General features: G+C 38.0%; 1 protein-coding gene across 1 annotated transcript in view; it reads left to right on the forward strand.

Annotated features, from left to right (window-relative positions):
- Positions 1 to 18,822, forward strand: part of LOC140238092 (synapsin-like) — a 39,508-nt gene that overhangs the window by 10,076 nt on the left and 10,610 nt on the right. The gene's annotated exons all lie outside the window — the stretch shown is intronic.

The following is an 18,822-nucleotide window of genomic DNA, read 5'->3' on the forward strand; positions in this document are numbered from 1 at the left end:
ACATTATGCAATGTAATTATATCATAACAAGTAAGAGTCTAAGTTTAGTGATAAATGGTTGATTTCCTATTTAATGAAAATGTATATTCATTTATCAAAGCACGCACACACACACACACACACAGTTTGGTTCAAACATAACATACATATCTTGTGATAGTATAAGGGTGTACATCATTAGAAAGAGCTTAATTTTGTGCTGAATTGTAAATTACTATTCACTAACAATTGCTTTAATTCCTTCTATGACTTCTAGAAATATCAAAGCATTAATATGATTGTCAAAATTTAATGTACTTAATTGATTAGTTGCTGGGGGAAATACTTTTAGAATTTATTTGATTAGCAATTTCAGCTGATGAATAATATTTCAAATGGTATCCTGATCACTTTTTTATGGAAGAAAACTGCTCAAAAAAAAAAAAGAAAATATGTAAATAGTATTAAAAAAACTGCATAGCAAATTGTGACACAATACCAGGAAAATTATTCCTTGTATTGCTTGTCCCAAAATATCATATCATCATTCACATTTATTCACAATTTTTATGATTTTGAGGATTAAAAAAATGAAGAGGTATATATATTCTGTATCAGTGTTGTCCACCAGTGACGTTCTTTTCGGTTAAATTCACTCAAGGTTATTGGAAACTTGTCTAGTAAATGTCATCAAATATTTCTCCCACTGAAAGTTCTGTGATTGCACCAAACATCATTTCCTGGCAGCGAGAAATTAATGTTTTTGAATACCAATTCATGTGACAGAGCAAAAGATATAGCAAAATCAAATTTTATGAAGACAGTGGAAGGAAATTTAACCAAAAATACACATGACTCGTGATGAAAAAAAAAAGTATCATAGTTAATGTTTTGTTTTGGGTTTGTTTTTTTTTTTTGTCATGAGATCAAACCATATAAAGTGCTTATTTATAGGTCAAATGCAGTCTTTACAGTTATCATACATCACTTGGGAGGAAACGATACCTCAAAGAGGGTTTGCTATCTAATGAAATGACAGTAATCAAGCATTTATAGAGTACAGCTGTCAGCGAGTCAATGTCATTCGGGGTATTCGCTGTTTTCATTCAGAGGCAAACTGGAGGTAAAATTCAGCTCAAAACCTGTCAACATAAAATGCACTAATTGAAATATCCTGATATGTAAATTAAGCCCCTGGCTTCAAGTGGGGGGAAAATCTTTCACCAGTCTAAATTGGAATCTATTAGCGTGCAAAAATAAACAAGGTCACATGGAATAAGAATTGATTTTACCGAGAGTCCAAACAATTTTTGTTTTCCTGCACCTGACCCAAGAGTGCTTTCCGAGGGGTCCAAGTTTTGAAAATTAGCGCAGAGTTTCTTTCCTCTTTTTCTTCATCATTGCTGCGTCAAGTTTAGGCAGCTTGACAGACAACGGTGACCGCAAACCTTGTGTTTACAAATTTCTTCCAGCGATTTCAGTTAGTGCGTTGATCTCTTTGGTGTTGTAGGAGGTTGCATGTGCAAGTTTGTTGGGTTTTTTTTATTATTTGACAAATGATTACAAATAGCAAGAGAAATATTGTTCATTAATGTTCATGAACAATAGTAGAAGTGAAATATAAATTAGAACATCATTAATCAGAAAAGCAATTTTGTTGATCCCAGTTTCATCACAGATCATCATCACAACATCTTTTTTATTTATTTATTTACTTAGTCTTATTTCAACATGGTAGCCCCATCAGTAGGCAAGTACTGTTCTTCCTGGGCACCCTGAATACATAAAATGAAAAAATTAATTATACAATGACATTTACATAAAAATATAACATACATAAGCAGGTACTGCTGTCCATGGAGGCCCTGAATGCATACAATCAAACAATATTTTGTCAGTTTATCCTATAAACACACAAACATATGGTAACCAATCCTTCACATCATCAGCTCCCACTGTTTGGGATTCATTACCCCCCCCCCCCCCCCCCCCCACGACAAGAAGTTTTTCTTCCCTTGATTCTTTTAAGAAGGTTCAGAAAACCTTCCTAGTAAGGCATTAATGATTGAATGTTTCATGTCAAGCGCAAAGAGAATTAATGATAGTTATTATGCACTTTATGAATATGAATAATTATCATCATAACAATAGATATACAATGTTACAAAGTAGTTTCTACCCTATTCAAAAGTTGATGTATAAACATTACTGAAAGTGTGTACAGTATCATGGTTCCAGTTTGAAAGTGCATTTTTAATTCATCAGGTAACACTAAAAATTGTGTCCCTTTGTAGTAGGACTGATATCTACAAATGCCTGTTTCTTCTATGTATGATAGTCTTAAATTACTTTTAGCTGTGATGATATTAATATTCTCCCTGTGGTCCCAACCACTGCTTTCATGTGTAGCCGCAGTTGCTATGAATAACAGCGTAAATGCCGTGAAAGAGAATCTCAAGTTTGATGGAAAAACCGCGAGGGAATGTTGAATACGTCTTTGTCACTCTCAGTTAAACATGTGTCACATCAAGTCAGAGTGTGAAATATTTTGAGGGTATGGCCTCAAAGCCGCGGATTGTTCTCGAAAAGGAAACAGGTGTACATTAGCATGCAAATTAGCTTTCAAGGACAATTAATCACTTCTGTAGTAGTATCAGAGGTGTTGCACATGGGAGAGAATTTGTCATTGGAATCAGGGAGGTGTTACAGAGATGGAGTGGCAACTCTTCGTAATTCATGCAAACACATGTTTGGGTTCAAGGCGTTACAATGGGATGTCTAGCATTCCACTATGCTTTGAAGTCATGCTCGGCACCGCTCTAGTTGCAAGACAAAGTTCGGAGACAAAGAACGCATTTCACCTTTCGTTGAATTACGAGCTTTATTTCACCGCAAAATTTTAAATGAAATACTCGAATTGATTTAGAATACCGTAGTTTAGGAAAGAATTCAATATTATTAGCATGTATTTCTAGTTTCTTCGTAATTCGCAAATCGAAATGAAATGAAAATTAGGCCCTCTTAAAAACCTAATATTTTTCTATAATGCGCACATTTCTGCATGTTAATTTTCTATCTTTTAATAGGGATATTTTGATCTTTCAAATAAAGTAATCTGTTAAAGCGTGTTCCAGCGTGTTTTTAAACTATTTGCTGTTAAAATTGTGAGTTTTACACTGCATTTTGATTCGCTGCTCCAATTCAAGGTACACAAATTCATTGTTGCCATTACATTGAAAGACAGAGCGAATTGCAGTAGGAGCAAATATTTCTAGATGTGAGAGCGCTAGTCCCGATTATTGATGCTCTCTTTTGTCAAAGCACATGGGTAACACCTGTAGTTGAACGCATAACTTCTCGGCGTTGCCGCGCATGACTTCAAAGGAGAGCAGTAGTTGCCTCTCTTTCTCTCGCACCTCCCTGCTGGAATGATTCTTTCAAGTGAAGAAAAAAAAACACTCGAATTACGATTTTGTAGGATGTGCGTATACAAACGAGAATCATGATTCAAACTACAATCACAAATTCCGAATTCTGCTACTGGGACACATTTAACTACAAAACAAAATCACTCAAAATCGCAGTACAGGTTCTCATGTGTACGCCTTGACCTCTAAAACATGAGTTTGCTGGCGGATCTTATGTGACCTTCCAACCAACTTCCGCCGATAAACCGCACACCGCACGTGTATAAATAGTTCATACGATGCATAGCATGCTAAACATTCATGTTCCATTGACGTGCCACAAAGGATTAGGTTGCACTTCCTTCCGCAAATTTTCATTCAACTCACAGTTTCCAAGATACTGTGTGTTCAGTCTTATCATTCCAATAACAAATCACAATCATCATTCAAAAATGAATAAAGGCAAACCCAAATAATTTGGTGTATCAAAATAACCTTTGTAGTGGTCACAGAAATGATGTATTATGTATTTGCATTCAGCAATAGCTAAGGATTATTCAATTGCCAGAGAGTGCAGCATCTGATTTACTGACCAACCGAGTCCAGCCTGGCTCAGAACTCCAGTCCACCACAAAATTGTGTGAAGATCTGACCTCTTTTATAAGGGACAGTTGTTTAATTGGTCTACCTCCTGTATCTTCTTGATGTCAGCAGCAATGCACACTACTGTAAAATCAGAAAAATGCATGCATTTTCATGAATTTTGCAAGGAGCCTAGATTCCCAAAAGTAAACTGCACATGAAAGTTTTGTCTAACTATGCACTGAATGCCAGTCGCCAATTCCAGAAAGTTTCATGCCGCAAAAAAAAAAAAAAAAAGGCCATCGGCTCCAATTCTCAAACGTTTCACACTGCAAATGTTCCTGGTTTTACAGTAGACCCTATATAAACAATGCATTCACATTCATAGTATGCCTACACCTACATACCTGTACATATCCCAGAAACCTGGAGATAACATGATTCAGACAAGGCGAATCTTTGAGTAAACAGGAAAGGAAGTAAGCGGATTGGCTAAATGAGCAGTGACAATGTTTGCTGTTTTGTTGCATGTAGAAAAAAAACTGTAATGTAAAGAGACATGTATGTGTCATTGGTAACTGCAGCTGCTCATACAGTACCGCACAACCACAATTTTGCTTCTTTGACTATTTATTCTCTGTCATGTGACAGTTTGAATGTTGACGGGGTGGGGTGGTCTAAGTTTCCAGGCCACTTCCTAGTTAGATTATATTTTGGGGAAGCAACTCTAAAAACTGCAAATGGTCTTTTCTGACTATTCCAAATTCTCCAATTTTTTTGCTGTCATAACCAATCAACACATTCCTTGTCATTTCTTGCGGTATCATCAATCCTGCCATTAATGTGGTAAAAGGGGGAGGGGGAGACTGAAGTGTACTGTCACTGGCAGACACGAGAGATGCTGTGACTCCAAATTTTTGTTTTCAAATGGATCTCATATATGCTTTAATGCTTAACACCAGCACCGGTCTGACGGTCCTAGACAGGTAAAAACTACTGTCAGGCCAGTAACTTGACAGGAATTGCCAAATTCCAAAAAAAAAAAGAAAAAAAAAAGAATAGGACCAGCAAATTTTAGGCTTGCAACATTAAAAAAAAAAAAAAAAAATGGGTTAGTGTGCAACTCTGCATAAAGGAAATTATAAAATACTGTATGTTCAAGTGAATGAGTGATGTTCGTCATTCTGTGGGTTTTTTAATCTTAATATGAAAAAAATAAGTTTGTCGTTCCAAAAGTTCTTTATTCCGACAATGAAAATAGATTCATTATTCCAAAGGGTCATTAATCCCAAAATGAAACAAGGTTTGCTAATCAGAAACTGAAAAGAAGGTGTGTACTAATGTACCCTCAAAATTATATAGCTTATTTCATTTTTGGGTAGATGACCCTTTGGAATAACAAACATTGTTTTTTGGGGGGTTTTTTTTCAGATTAACAACCTTTAGAACAAGAAACCTTTTGTCATTTTTTGATTGATGAACCTTCAGAATAACATTTGGAATAATGAACCATTGGAAGAACGAACCTTTAGAATTACAAACATTATTTCATTTCAGATTATAACAAACCTTATTTCATTTTCAGATTAATGAACCTCTGGAATAGCAAACCTTAATTCATTTTTGGATTAATGAACCTTGAGAATAATGAACTGTATCCCAACTGACAGGCATATAATGTTCTGTCTCATTCAAAGATTATCTTGGCACATGCCTGGTTTGTCATAGGCAAGGATGTCTTATCATATCCTTGAACATGTGACTTACAAAGTAAATATGTCATAGCACAAATAAGTATGAGAATGTAACATTGACAAATATGCACATACACTAAATCTCAAAAATTTTAAACCATTTTGGGGTATAAATTTGATCTTATTAACCCTTTAGTTCTTAGTTTAACGTGCCAGGCTTTTTCATCAGTATTCAGTATAGTCCATCAAAACTTAATGTGATGATAAAGCTAGGAAGCCTACTATGGTGTAGCAATATGCCTCAGTCAAGTAGGAAAGTGATGGTTACATAATATTGAATAGGAAATAAGGTATTCTCCGTTCACAGATGATTAATTTCAGGAAATAGAAGGTATATGCTACTAATCATCTCTTACCGACATTTCCACAATAGCGACAGGCACAGCCTTCATCACAGCAAGCAAAGTTATGATAAAAGAGTAACAGCAATAGAATAAGATAATATGATACTTATAAGTTGATTTTGCTGAATAGTATATATGTTATGAAATTTCAAATCAATGTCTATTCCATTTCTTTTGTATACAAAATCATACATGTACACACGATACTAACATACGACATGAGTGTAGGAAATGTACCTGCCAACGATTAATTGAATGTTGATAAGAATATTTCTCTTTTCAAGAAAAAACAATGTTTCTATCAAATATCAAGATTTGAAGGTGTCTTTTTCAGTGAGCCACAAATGTGCACTTTCATTGACACACAATGGTACATTCTGCCTATCATCCCATCACTGATGCAGATAGTGAATATGTATGTATATGTCTGTGGGGATACACAAAAAGTACTTAACTGGGAGCCTGTGTGTATTTTGGTCAGTTTGTTTACAGTACATTTCTAGTGGTGATTCAGTGTTTTTATGTGTCACAGAGTTCTATTTACCTATTTTTTTTTTCTCTGAGGATGATGGTCAGTTGGCAGCATTGGGAAATAAAAAACAGACGGAGAAAGAGCTTTTGACAGGCAACTTTTGCTCCTCTTCTGACGCTCTGTCCACTCCAACCACTCTTGCCAAGCCAGTCCCACGTCTTGGCAGCCGTGAGCCATTGATGCGGTTTTGCAGTAGTAAATAGCAGGAACTTGTCGAGGTTCCTGGTAGTGATAGCTGGGAGGCCACTTTCATTAGGGGGAGAGGGGGTAGGGGAAAAGGATGGCACAGCGGGCTGTTGTTGGACAGGTTGGGTAAAGTCGTAGGCCTAACTCCAGGAGCGTGATCATGCTCCCAGGGCTTGCCCGCCTCTACAACACTGTCACTCAATGACCTAATCAGAAGAAGCTACTCCAAGGCCGATGACAGGTAAATTTCAGCTATCAAGCAGACTGGGAAATACGGTGTACCAACAAAGAAGAAGGGGGGGGGGGGGAGATGATGGGAGGGTGATATTCAATAGAGCACAGAGACCTACAATGTAAAAGACTCTTTGGTGTTTAAAGTGTTTAGAATGACTATTTTGCTATTTGATAACATACATTTCCCATACCTTAGTATTCTCGGGACCCGTCCTCAATGGGTAAAGTTGTTGTTGTTTTTTAAAGGATACCATGATCCCCTTCCCTATATTGTAGGACTCGCAATTAACCCACTTGTTACTTGGTTCTTCATATGTCATTGGTACTGCATAGTGACCAATCGTAGGAACAGAGTGGGCAGGAAAAAGGGGGAGGGGGGAGTCACCCAGATAATCAACTGGCCAGAGAGTGTAGAGTGTTGTCAATCACATGCAGAGTACACTAATGGTACACTGAGTCATCATGACTTGCATGATGTAATAGAGAACCACCTTTTATAGTTGCGTGATACATTTTCATCAGAACCGGGCATCAGTTTTATCTTATACTATAAATACAGTTTACCTTCATCATACTTTTCTCCCCAAATGACTCTGTTCTGAAAATAAATTTTGGGTGCCACCTGTTGCTTATTATTTTCAGAAATCTTATACCTATGGGTTAGGAGAGGACCAAAGCAAAACCTGTTAAACAACCTTAATATTATCTCCAATTTGATCTAAGAAATCTCCCATGAATCAGTAAAACCAAAATGTGTCCTCTGATTATTGCTCAAAGTTTAAGACTATGTGTCTTAAAAATAGCAGGACTATATATTCAGTTTTTGTGATCGTCAAAGGGATCCCCACCATTCTGTACAATTTAATGCACACATTTCTCTGATAATTTTTTTTTATCCATTTTGCAAGACACAAAGGAACACATGTACAACATGGCAAGAAAGAAATCAGAAATAGACACTTACAGATCCAGTCTGGTACGATGTTTGGTGTCAAGAAATCAAAAAGAAAAAAAATCGCAAAAAGTATTGTGAAAAGTATGGAAGAATGTTTCTGTGTATTTCGTTTTGTGGGTGTTTGTGTATATTCCATTTCACAAGACACAAAGGAACACATGTACAACATGGCAAGAAAGAAATCAGAAATAGACACTTACAGATCCAGTCTGGTACGATGTTTGGTGTCAAGAAATCAAAAAAAAAAAAAGAAATCTGAAAAATTTTTGTGAAAAGCATGGAAGAATGTTTCTGTGTATTTCGTTTTGTGGGTGTTTGTGTGTATTCCAGTGTTTTAGGTGTGTTTTTTTTAAAGCTTTCAAGTATGTAGATTGAAATACTCTTTGTATGAAAAGTAAACTTTGATCTAACTAAAGTATACTCATATTTTCTATTAGTCACCATGACATTTGAAAGTTCTGTCTATCAAAAGTAACTGAACAAACGATCAAACCACATAGCTGTCCTGACTTTGACACATTGCAATAAAAGAAACATGGAATATTCAGCACTTGGCAGAATCTATGGCACGTTTTTGGGAAAGGTTTTTTTCGATGGAAACCGCAAACAGCATTACAAAGAGCCCGGGTCGAGGCAGGATCCTGAGTCAGTGTCATCTCCAGGAATGGCAGCTGCAATTGATAATCAGTGGCTCCCTAGTCACCCCATTCCACCCCTCCACTGCCTTTACCCGAGGGAGCCTTCTCGGCTAGGAGTGAGGGGTTGTGGACCCCCCTGAGGAGACATTGATGAGCTAATGACAATACTGTCAGGTGTCATCAAAGGCTACTCTTATCTCACACAGACCCTCTCCAAGAAAATCATTTAATCCACTCTACTAGAAGAGCACAAAATAGAAAGGACAGACAAATTACCTTACTACACCCTAATAATCAAAAAGGTCTCTAGGAGACATTTAGAAACTTGTACTCTTAAAACGTGACCCTCTGCAACCGCATGAAAGAGAGAAAACAAAAGAAATGTTCCACAGGAGTAGACCAATGATGTTGTTTACTGATGTACTGATGATTAAAGAAGTCTTGGAGCAAGGCTACTGGTAATTGTTGCTTGACAGCCCATCACTTTCCAGGGTAGTCTGCAATTGCCTAAAAAGATATGTGACTTAAGCTTTCAAGCATGAAAAGGAATCTACCTCTGGGTACGCAAGTGACTAGAGAGAAAGAGTCAAAAGAGCTTCTTCTCTTTTTTTTCCGAAGATGTTGACAAAGTTCTCCCGACATCATCGTTGTTGGCGTGGCTGCCCTGGATTCCCCTCTCCCCACATCTGTCATGTGACCATGTTTTCAAGAATTCCTCGTTGCGTTGCGCTTCTTATTTTCCTGCTTATTATCAGGCTCTGAATCATACCTCATTGTCACAGGACAGGACAGTGCGCAGGTAGTCTCCCAACTCAGACCTTCTTATTATAAGCGTAATGGTGTATAAATGGATTAAGAATTTCTGCACCCTTTCGAAACTTCCATGAAGAAAAAGTGAAATATGCACACCAAATGCCAAAGTAGTAAATAGCAAAGATTTGTGGCAACAATAATATCAAAGACAGAGGGTAATTGAATCCTAAAGTATATTATCAGACATTATGAAAAAAAAAATAACCATTTTTACAATTTACATTTGAAGAGACATGGAATTAGCCACAAATATTGTTCATAGACACAATCAAAGGAAACCAAGACCACAAAATGGTATGTGTTGTTGTTTCATTTCATTTTCTTTGAGTCTGTTTGGTAAAGGAACACAGGTTGTCTGCATACAGGCAATCAAATGTCACAGAAAAGTTTGTTTCAAGTTATTGGCACCTTTCTGCCTCATATATTTCTGTAAATCATTCTCAGTTCCACTTGCTTAACCTGTTGAGGCCAAGTCCTTAGTATACTCGGGCAGGTGTCTATGGGAAATGTGTGTTGGAGCTAAAATCAGTCTGTCCTCAAAAATAAGGTCATAGTTCACCCACCACTCCATATGTTTATCCAAGGATATAGCTAAATGTGACAGATTTGAAAGCATGCACAAGACTGTTTTCACGAGTGACAGGATTTCTTTTATTAAAAAAAAAAAAAAAATGAAGAGTGCCAATATCTCAATTTTCTGAGACGGTTAGTGAGAAAAGAGTTTATGAGTAACTACAGGAACTACAGGAGGAAACTATTGCAGTGAAGTACAAGAAATAAACGGGTCTAGGGCAATTACCCCTTGGGCAATTACCCAGGACCCTTCCCCTGCCCTGATCCTAATCCTAATCCTGAACCTAATCTTAACTCTAACCCAAACTCCTAACCCTAAACTTAACCTTAATCTTTACTCTAACCTTGCCACTAAACAGTATTTAGCAGGGTGGGTAATTGCCCTCTGGGGGTAATTGCCCGGATACAGAAATAAAGTGATATAATGGTGGCATGTGGAGGAGTAGATTTGTTCATTGAATGTACATGTAGCAATGTAAAGAACTGTTTATCTTGGGTTTGCATATTCACCTTTAAACAACATGAGTTTGATCATAATCAGTATATGGCAAAAAATGGCAACAGTGCATCAAATAATTTTTTTGAATGCTAGAATGAAGAGAGTCAGTACCTGGATGCAAAGACTACACTTTGTTTGGCTGTTCCCTGTGCTCTGGAGAGACCTGTTTTACTGGAAAAAAAAAAGAGGGAGTTCATAAGGGGGTCACTCCCTTGGTGTCTGTCGATCGTCTGCTACAAAGATTCCCGTATGAAAGAGCACGGGAGGAACCATGGCATTATGAGATCCTGCCACAGGTAACGCCGACGATGTTTAACAAGATGCCCGAAGCTCGGGTCTCGGGCAGTTGGGAATCAGACATGCCCAAGATGTTTGAGCGGAAGTAGATCCTAGATTAACCCTGCGATCATGGCTTTTTAACCATACGTGAACACACACGGTGGCTGAAAAAAAAGTCTTATATATCCCATTCAGGATCATAGCATGATCTCTCTTTGAGCTCTGTAAGTATATAGGCCTACTTTGTTGATGGATCGGATCAGCGCTCCAGCTCAGTTGTGGTCACAAATAGCATCAGTGCAATTCACCAGATAATATTTGGCTTATTCAGGCTGTACCCATAGCATCCTGTCAGCACCTTCCAGATATAATTATGCTAGTAATAATGATGTTAACCGCTTGAGGACGAGTCCTGAGAATACTCAGGCATGTGTCTATGGGAAATGCGTGTTGTAACAAAATCAGTCCGTCCTCAACGGGTTAAGAAACAATTCATTAATCACCAACTCCATCTGGTCAGGTGCCGAGGTACAGCACGAAATATGTACATACAGCTATATATTTAAAAAAAAAAAGAAAAACATGAAGAGACAGAGAAACAGTATGATTCTGCACAAAGGCAAGATAGAACAGATTTGAGTATGCCTTTAGAGCAGATCTTAAAAAGACGTTTTAAAATTTGAAGGGGAATTCCACTTAGAAGCCAGATTCCAGCATGCATCAAGGCTTTATTTCTACCACTACCCCCCCCCCCCCCCCCCCGCCCTCCATGAAGTTTTGCTTTTCAGTAGGCCTTTGTCAAGAAACCTACATGTGTGTATGTTTGAGGATTGCAAAAATCTTGCAGGACAGTATTACGGTGTCAAAGAAATATCAAAGTTTGATACAGAATCATGTACACACTAATAGATGGCTACGAAACAGTCAAGTCTGATATAAAATTTGTCATCATAAGGACATAGAGACCAAAAGGACATAATTATTTCAGTAGCTACTAATTACTCCAGTGCAAGATTTCATACATCTCCCTGAATTAAGACTATGCTGATTCTTTTTGGATGATGCGTGTTTATAGCTGTTGCGGTGTTAGAAAACAATGAAAGAGGCGAACAAAATCAACAGTTGCCCACATAAAGCTTGTTTAACATGTTTACTTTGCCCTTGACTCCAATATCATGGCATATGTTCACATCTTCCCAAGAAAGCACTAACAGTTGGCTGTACCTTCAATGCCATGAAGATTAAAGGAAAAACAAAGGAGCATTTTTTTTTTCAGAAAAATAAGTTTTGTAACAATTGCTTGCTAAAAACAGATTCAAATATCATCTGACAAAAGATAAGTATCAATGTATCATACGACAGTGCAATGAACTTGCAAGATGGCTAGCGCTTTTGTAGTCATAACACTTTGTATTCAAACTGGTGTTATTTGCCAGGTTTATTTCTCTGTGTAGAATTTGTACCATGTTACTTGTCTTTTTGTGATCACCACAGGAAAAAAAAAATCAACAACATTGGAATCATTGATATGTCATATAAAATTGTATGTAGTTTATAACAATTATCTTAAAAATTAATCATTAGTATGATGAAAGAAAGATCCCAATCAACATGGCACATGCACTTTGCTATAGGCCAATGCAAGGCTCTATCTTTGGAGGACAATACACTGATGTTGTTTTTAACAATAATCCATAGACCAATTCAAGGTCTATCCCATATGCCACAACACGTGAGCTTATGTTTTGAGAATCTTGTGGTTTTCAGTGACTAAGGCTGGGAAAAGGCTGTTCAGAATACTGTAACTGAGCAGTGCTGGGTAAGTAACTGGTATTTATGCTATCATACTGACAGCATTGTGAGCACAAAAAAAAAAAATGTTTGTATTCAATCAGAAGGGAAATGAAATTCTAATGCAATTCTGCTGTATAGAATATATACACCCTGCATCTTATATCACTGTTAATCATGATAGTAGTGATAAACAGCTTCCAGTCTCATAGGTCTCACCATTGGGTTTTATTGGGAAAAGTGAATCTTGCATCTTTGAGTACGGCATTACACCATGTCTGAAAAATAGATATGATGTAAGGATCAGTTGGGATGTAGTTTTATATGTTTTTGTCATTTCAGTGTGATGTACATATTGTATGTTACAGCTTTTGATTCGAGAGATTTCCTTGTTTTCAAATGATGAGCAATATAAGTTACCTCTGATTTGATGACAGAAAAAGAAATCAAACAACTAGAGATTAGGAATTCATGGATAAAAGGAAACAGGCTAATTAAAAGGGGAACACAGGTGTGGGTAGATAAAGTAAAAAAAAAAAATACATGTATATATGTGACCCTGCATCACAAAACCAACAAAAAGTCACCAAGACATGGATTTTTAGTTAAGAGCAGATTCTGAAAGAGCACACCCTAAGCTTCAAAATGATGTATAACTCAATTCAAATGAACTCTCCTAACCTATATATCTAAATATGGGAAAGAAAGGACACACTCTGGAAAGTGTGAACTGAGAAAACAGGCTCTGAAGTACAGGGTGTATTCAAGCACATAATCTTTACCAAGCCATGCTAGCTTAGGGATGAATGGAACAAAAAACAGGATGTTGACCACTGGAGCAACAACAATGAAGAGATTATCAGATTAAGCTGAAATTAAATATGCTTTAGTAACACATTCTGTAGATGATTAATGCCAACTTTCAAAGCAGTAGCATTATTCTTTTCAAAGTTATTGGAGTTGAAAGTGAAGAGTAAGGACAGGATTTTTAAGAAGTGAGAAGAGGGTTATATGAGACACACCTAATCACACTATTCCACCAAAAAGTGTTCAAGAAAAACTGCTGAAATGATCCCAAACTTTAATATAATCGAAAAAGACTTGCTCTTTCATAAGATATGGAAAACTCAAGATTGGTTAGGTTGACCCATTTCACCTATTTTCAGTCCTCACACAAAATCACTGTGTGCGACTTTTTGTTCGTTTTGTGATGCACGGTCACATATAATGAAAACTGCTTTTAGTTCATTTTCCCCCTTGACATGTTGTTGTGATGGAATGACCACATTCAATCATGATTTTTGTCACATTCATCAATTTTCCATTAAATTGTCTCTGATCTTCTGCTTTCTTTCCATTGCTTTGTTTTGACATAATCTTCCCTTGCCACATGAAAATTCTAATCTGATAATTGCAGAAAGCATGGATGATCTGGGCAAAGGAAGAAATAAATTAGTACTTTGCTGGATGATGCAAAAGTAAGGGGAAAATATCAAAACATGGAAATCAGAAGCGGATCTAGAGGGGGGGTTGGGGGGTTGCAACCCCCCCCCCCCCTCGCTCGGGCTCGGTCGCTACGCTCCCTCGCAATACCGCCTCCAACCCCCTCCTTTATAAAAAGCTAGATCCGCCCCTGGAAATCAATCATGCATTGCAACCTTTTATGACCTACATATATCAAGTATATTTGTAAATTTCCCTCATAGCTTTCTTCTTTTTTTTTTTGAAAGATTAGAGGAAGTGTATATCTTCTTAATCATTGTCAGCATCAGATACATGCCCATGAATTCATAATCTCCCTGTCGCCAACTCCCATAAACAAAATGCAGTTTGGGCGTGGGATTATTCCCAGGTACTGTGTGGGTGTAGTTGGCACCCCGCCCCTTCATTCTGTTGAATCAGCTCTAGCATAAGGTTTGTATGTGTGGCTCACTCTCCCTCTCTCCCTCCCTCTCTCTTCCAATTTCTGTCTGTGTTTTCCTTTCTTTATTTGTAACACAGTCCTCCATTTTTTTTGTATATCTGCTGTTCTCCTCTCTCTCTCTCTCTCTCTCTCTCTCTCTTTCTTTCTTACTTCCCCTTCCTCTTTCTCATTCTCTCACACTTTCCATCCTTTTTGATAAAAGTATGTCCCTGTCATCATTGTAAAATATCAAGAATTTCCATTCTCCCTCCCTCTCTCTCTATCCCGTTCTCTCACATCTTTTATTCCTTCTGTATAATGTATATTGCCCCATCATCATTGTGAAATATCTGGGGATCCCCCCCCCCCTACTTCTTCTCACCTGGACAAGGTCAGACAATAGCTGGGTGTTAATTCATGATGAGTGAAACCCAGCTGCAGGTGGCATGGGGATGAGCATCTACACCCCTCTCATCTAATTAGGAACCCCCTTCTCTCGACAAGTTTCCCAGGGACCGACGAGTTTCATCTCTTCCATCTTTCTCTTTCTCCCCCTCTCAGTGATGCACGGGGGCCACGTACAGTAGCCTAGTTCGTAGACAGTAGGTCGCTTTCCTCCACCTGTGCGATGCTCAGATACATGTTGCTCAGGTTTGAGCAAGAAAGACAGAGAGGAAAACCATACGGAATTGCTGCTAATTTGAGCGGGTAGATCCCTGCAAGTATGATTCTAAGTTTATTTATGTTTACATTATCCCCAGAAGCGAGACAACAGAAAACTTGTATGGTTGCAACAACAACGATAACAAAAATGGAAAAGATAGCAATGGTATCCATCAGATTTATGTGTTGATTTCTAAAGCACCAATTCAGACACTTAGCCCATTTTTGCGTTGCTCTGGAGTTTACAGTGCCTTTCTGTAGCTTGAAGAAGAGAATTTGCATTGCCACACAGTAAAAGTTCTTACTCATTATCATCATGAACCGTGAGGGCTCCATCACTTTTATAGGCTTGCAGAATTGGTAAGAAGTGCGAGGGGAGACTCACAGCAGCAAGGATTATAAAAATTTCACATTTTGCATTTTATGTACACGGTCAAAGATGCTTCAGTGACCACTTTTCAGTAAAATACTGCCTGTCCATTCAGACTATAACATACTATGTCCCCATGCAAAATCATTTTGCATGGTATTGAACCTGTCTATAGAGTGATAGAAGTGATGATGTTACAGTCTTTTATCATCACGTTGATAAGAGGCAGGTGTGAGCATGGGTAGCATTGGGCCAGTGAGGTTGTTTAGAACCAGTTTCCATGGCGATGAATGGCTATGACATCACTTTGGCACTCTTATAAGGACTACCTGCTCACAGAGACCACTTTTATATCTCCTTTGGATGGTCTTTACACACAGGTTTTGCTCCACCATTTTTTCTCCTACTTCCCCTTTATTTTTTCCACATTGGTTCCAGCTCTGCCGGTGAGGCCAATTCTTTTTCTGGCTAAGGCTGTCTGTTGGTGCTAATGAAGTTATATATCCATGGCAACTGCCAAACATGAAAACAGTGAGCTGTAATGTAATTTCATTGGAAACAAGAATTGCATCTTTTTTTTTGTCCACTTACATCTCACTGGTGGAATACATCGGACCCAATTGAGCTCATCACACCATCACTTCCTGTGTTCTCTTTCCTTGAGTGAGGAGGGGTGGGAAATGGAGGAGTTAGGAGAGGCAGGGAATAGAAGTGTTAGGGTGCATTCCAGCACTCTAAAGTGAACCAAAGCGAACTGAACTTAAGCGTACCATTCTGAACTGTGCCAGATTTGGAGCATTCAAGCGCTTTGTTGAGAAAGCGTACCTCATGCGTTATTTTTAGAGGGGGTCAAGCATTTTGTAGCAAAAGGGTCATTCACCTGGCACTCTTAAACTACTTACATATGTCCCAAACAAAGAGAATATAAAACTCTTTGCAGTATGACGTATCTGCATGTTATGCGCATTCTCACGTGCAAACTTTTGTTGAGCTTTTGGTACCCTTTTGGAGCACATCGGGAAGTGGTCCATTTTTGGCTCGGTACCGTGACCATACAGTACGGAACACTTACCGTACACGGTACGGTACAGCATTCGAGCGCTCCTCTGGCATGGGTACAGTTCGCTTTAGTATACTAGAGCACTCAAACGCACCCTGAGAGGCCCATTTGCATTGGGGAAATATCAAAATATATTCAAAATTGAAATGTTTAAGTTTTCCAGTCGCACTGCAAAGAAAATTTGCACAGTTGCGACACTACTTTAAGCACAAGGTTTTTTTGCCACCATAATGCATTCACCCAGTTTGCTTTCCACCAGTCTGCTGCACACAGTTACAGTGACGCTGCAACAAAAGTCTGAGTGGCTAGTTGCACATATAGGGTGTGGCCGCAGGGAGGAATCCAAACATCAGGTGGAAGATAAGTGGCAAACATCAAGACTTCTCAGCACCAAGCATTCTTATTGCAAAATATCATCACAGACCTCATGCAAAATTAAAAAAAAAAAAAGAAGAAATAAAAATGATAATCTAGTCCTGGTCAACAACTTTTCTGACATTGATCTGAGCGTGGCATTTGATGCAGTTGTGTAGCACTTTCACAAAAATTTGTATGACTTTTCAAAAGTTGCATTTTTGCCCTTGCGGTATTAAAATAACCTTTTTTTTTTTCTTTTGTGAATTTGCTTCTTTTTTTTGTGCATCATCCTCGTGCATATGTTATCATCCAATTGCTCCATGGGGGAAAAAAAAAATTTTATGACAATGAATCAGATGCTGTGTCATTTCTATTCATGCTGTGATTTATCCTGAATGTTGTATTTTTGTTTGTTCCGCGAGATGCTATCAATTCCGTTGCACGTGAAGACAGCCACACTGTGGTCCTGGGCTTTTAATACGACTCCCTCGATGTAATCATGATGACAGAATCATAATCGCAGTTGGTAATTTCTGAGTCATTATTGACAACAAAAATAAAAATCATCACATGAGAGTGATCAGTAGATTTTGTGAGAAAAGCATCTTTGATTAACATTATAACAAAGAAACCTTAGTGTGAAACTCGACTCTCTTTTAACTCTTTATGTGCCACATTCGCATGTCTGACTCAGTCGACAGCGTGCCAAGTTCGCATATTCTGCTCAAAAGCACAACCTGCTCAAACTGATCCATAAATCGCAAAATGACACAGTGCAATGAAAGCATTTCTCACCCTTCTAGTCCTGTTGCATGTAGCTAATTGTATTTTACGTGGTGATTGACTATCAAGTGGTGTTCCGCACTGGATTTAAGAGTAAATTCTAAGTTTCTGTCACTGTTTTGTGTGCAAAAGTCATGTCTCTACAATTATGTAGCATTTAGATTTGTCATGCAATTTACATTCAAGCAAAGCTCTGCATTTTCTCTACAACTTTGCTCAGTACATGTACAGGGTAACACAATATACTGCAGTACAAAAGTTACATAGATTTGAAAAACAGCATGTTTTTCAAATCCATGACTACATTGCTGTCTCAGAATAATGTGGCACACAGGGGGTTTACACCATGGCACATTACCCGGTAAACAAATTATACAGACCTTATGAAATGTTGCTGAATCTCCAGTCTTGCCATTTCATGCACACAATTGCTATTCTGCTGGTCAGGTCTAACTCTAAAGTCTCTGCCAAAGTGCAGTAGAAGTATCTAGGTTAAATGATTAGCGTGCTATTCATTGCTTTTCTCTGAATCTGTAGATAAATCTTGACAAGTTTCTGGCAGAAGAGGAGGCAGCATGCTGGTTGGATGTATTTTTTTTCTCATCATTTTTTTTTTTTTGCATGTGTTTATCATTCTTCAAGCTCCTGAACCAATTTGAACCAGTCCTTCAGCTCTTTCACCAAACCACAGATATGTAGTTATGGAACTTGAAGGGTAAAGTGGGTATCTCATTGGCTTGAAGACAAGGTAACGACCTGGTGGTGACTCGAGTCTCCCTGGTCACAGAGTGGTCATGAAGATGTCTCTGTGATGTCTCTTGGAGACTAGTCTGGTCTCCAGGTAGTCACAAGAGAATCAGACATGTCATTTTTTTGGAGACTTTTTCTCATCTCCGGCTGGTCTCAGACATGTCTCCAAGACTCAAAAACTACAGTTTTCCATATTGCAGACAAATCTTGGTTATTCTTTGGCTGATAGGTAGACACAAATATTGGAAACTCATAAACAATGAATCCATCTCCCCTGACATATCAGAAGAAATATTTTGCAGAAATCACTGTCATATAAATCTGCGTGTTTGTCCTGGCAAGACAATGCTTGCGGTGATTAAGCAATTTT

The sequence above is a fragment of the Diadema setosum genome, chromosome 2, assembly GCF_964275005.1.
Source record: "Diadema setosum chromosome 2, eeDiaSeto1, whole genome shotgun sequence".
Classification (NCBI taxonomy): domain Eukaryota; kingdom Metazoa; phylum Echinodermata; class Echinoidea; order Diadematoida; family Diadematidae; genus Diadema; species Diadema setosum.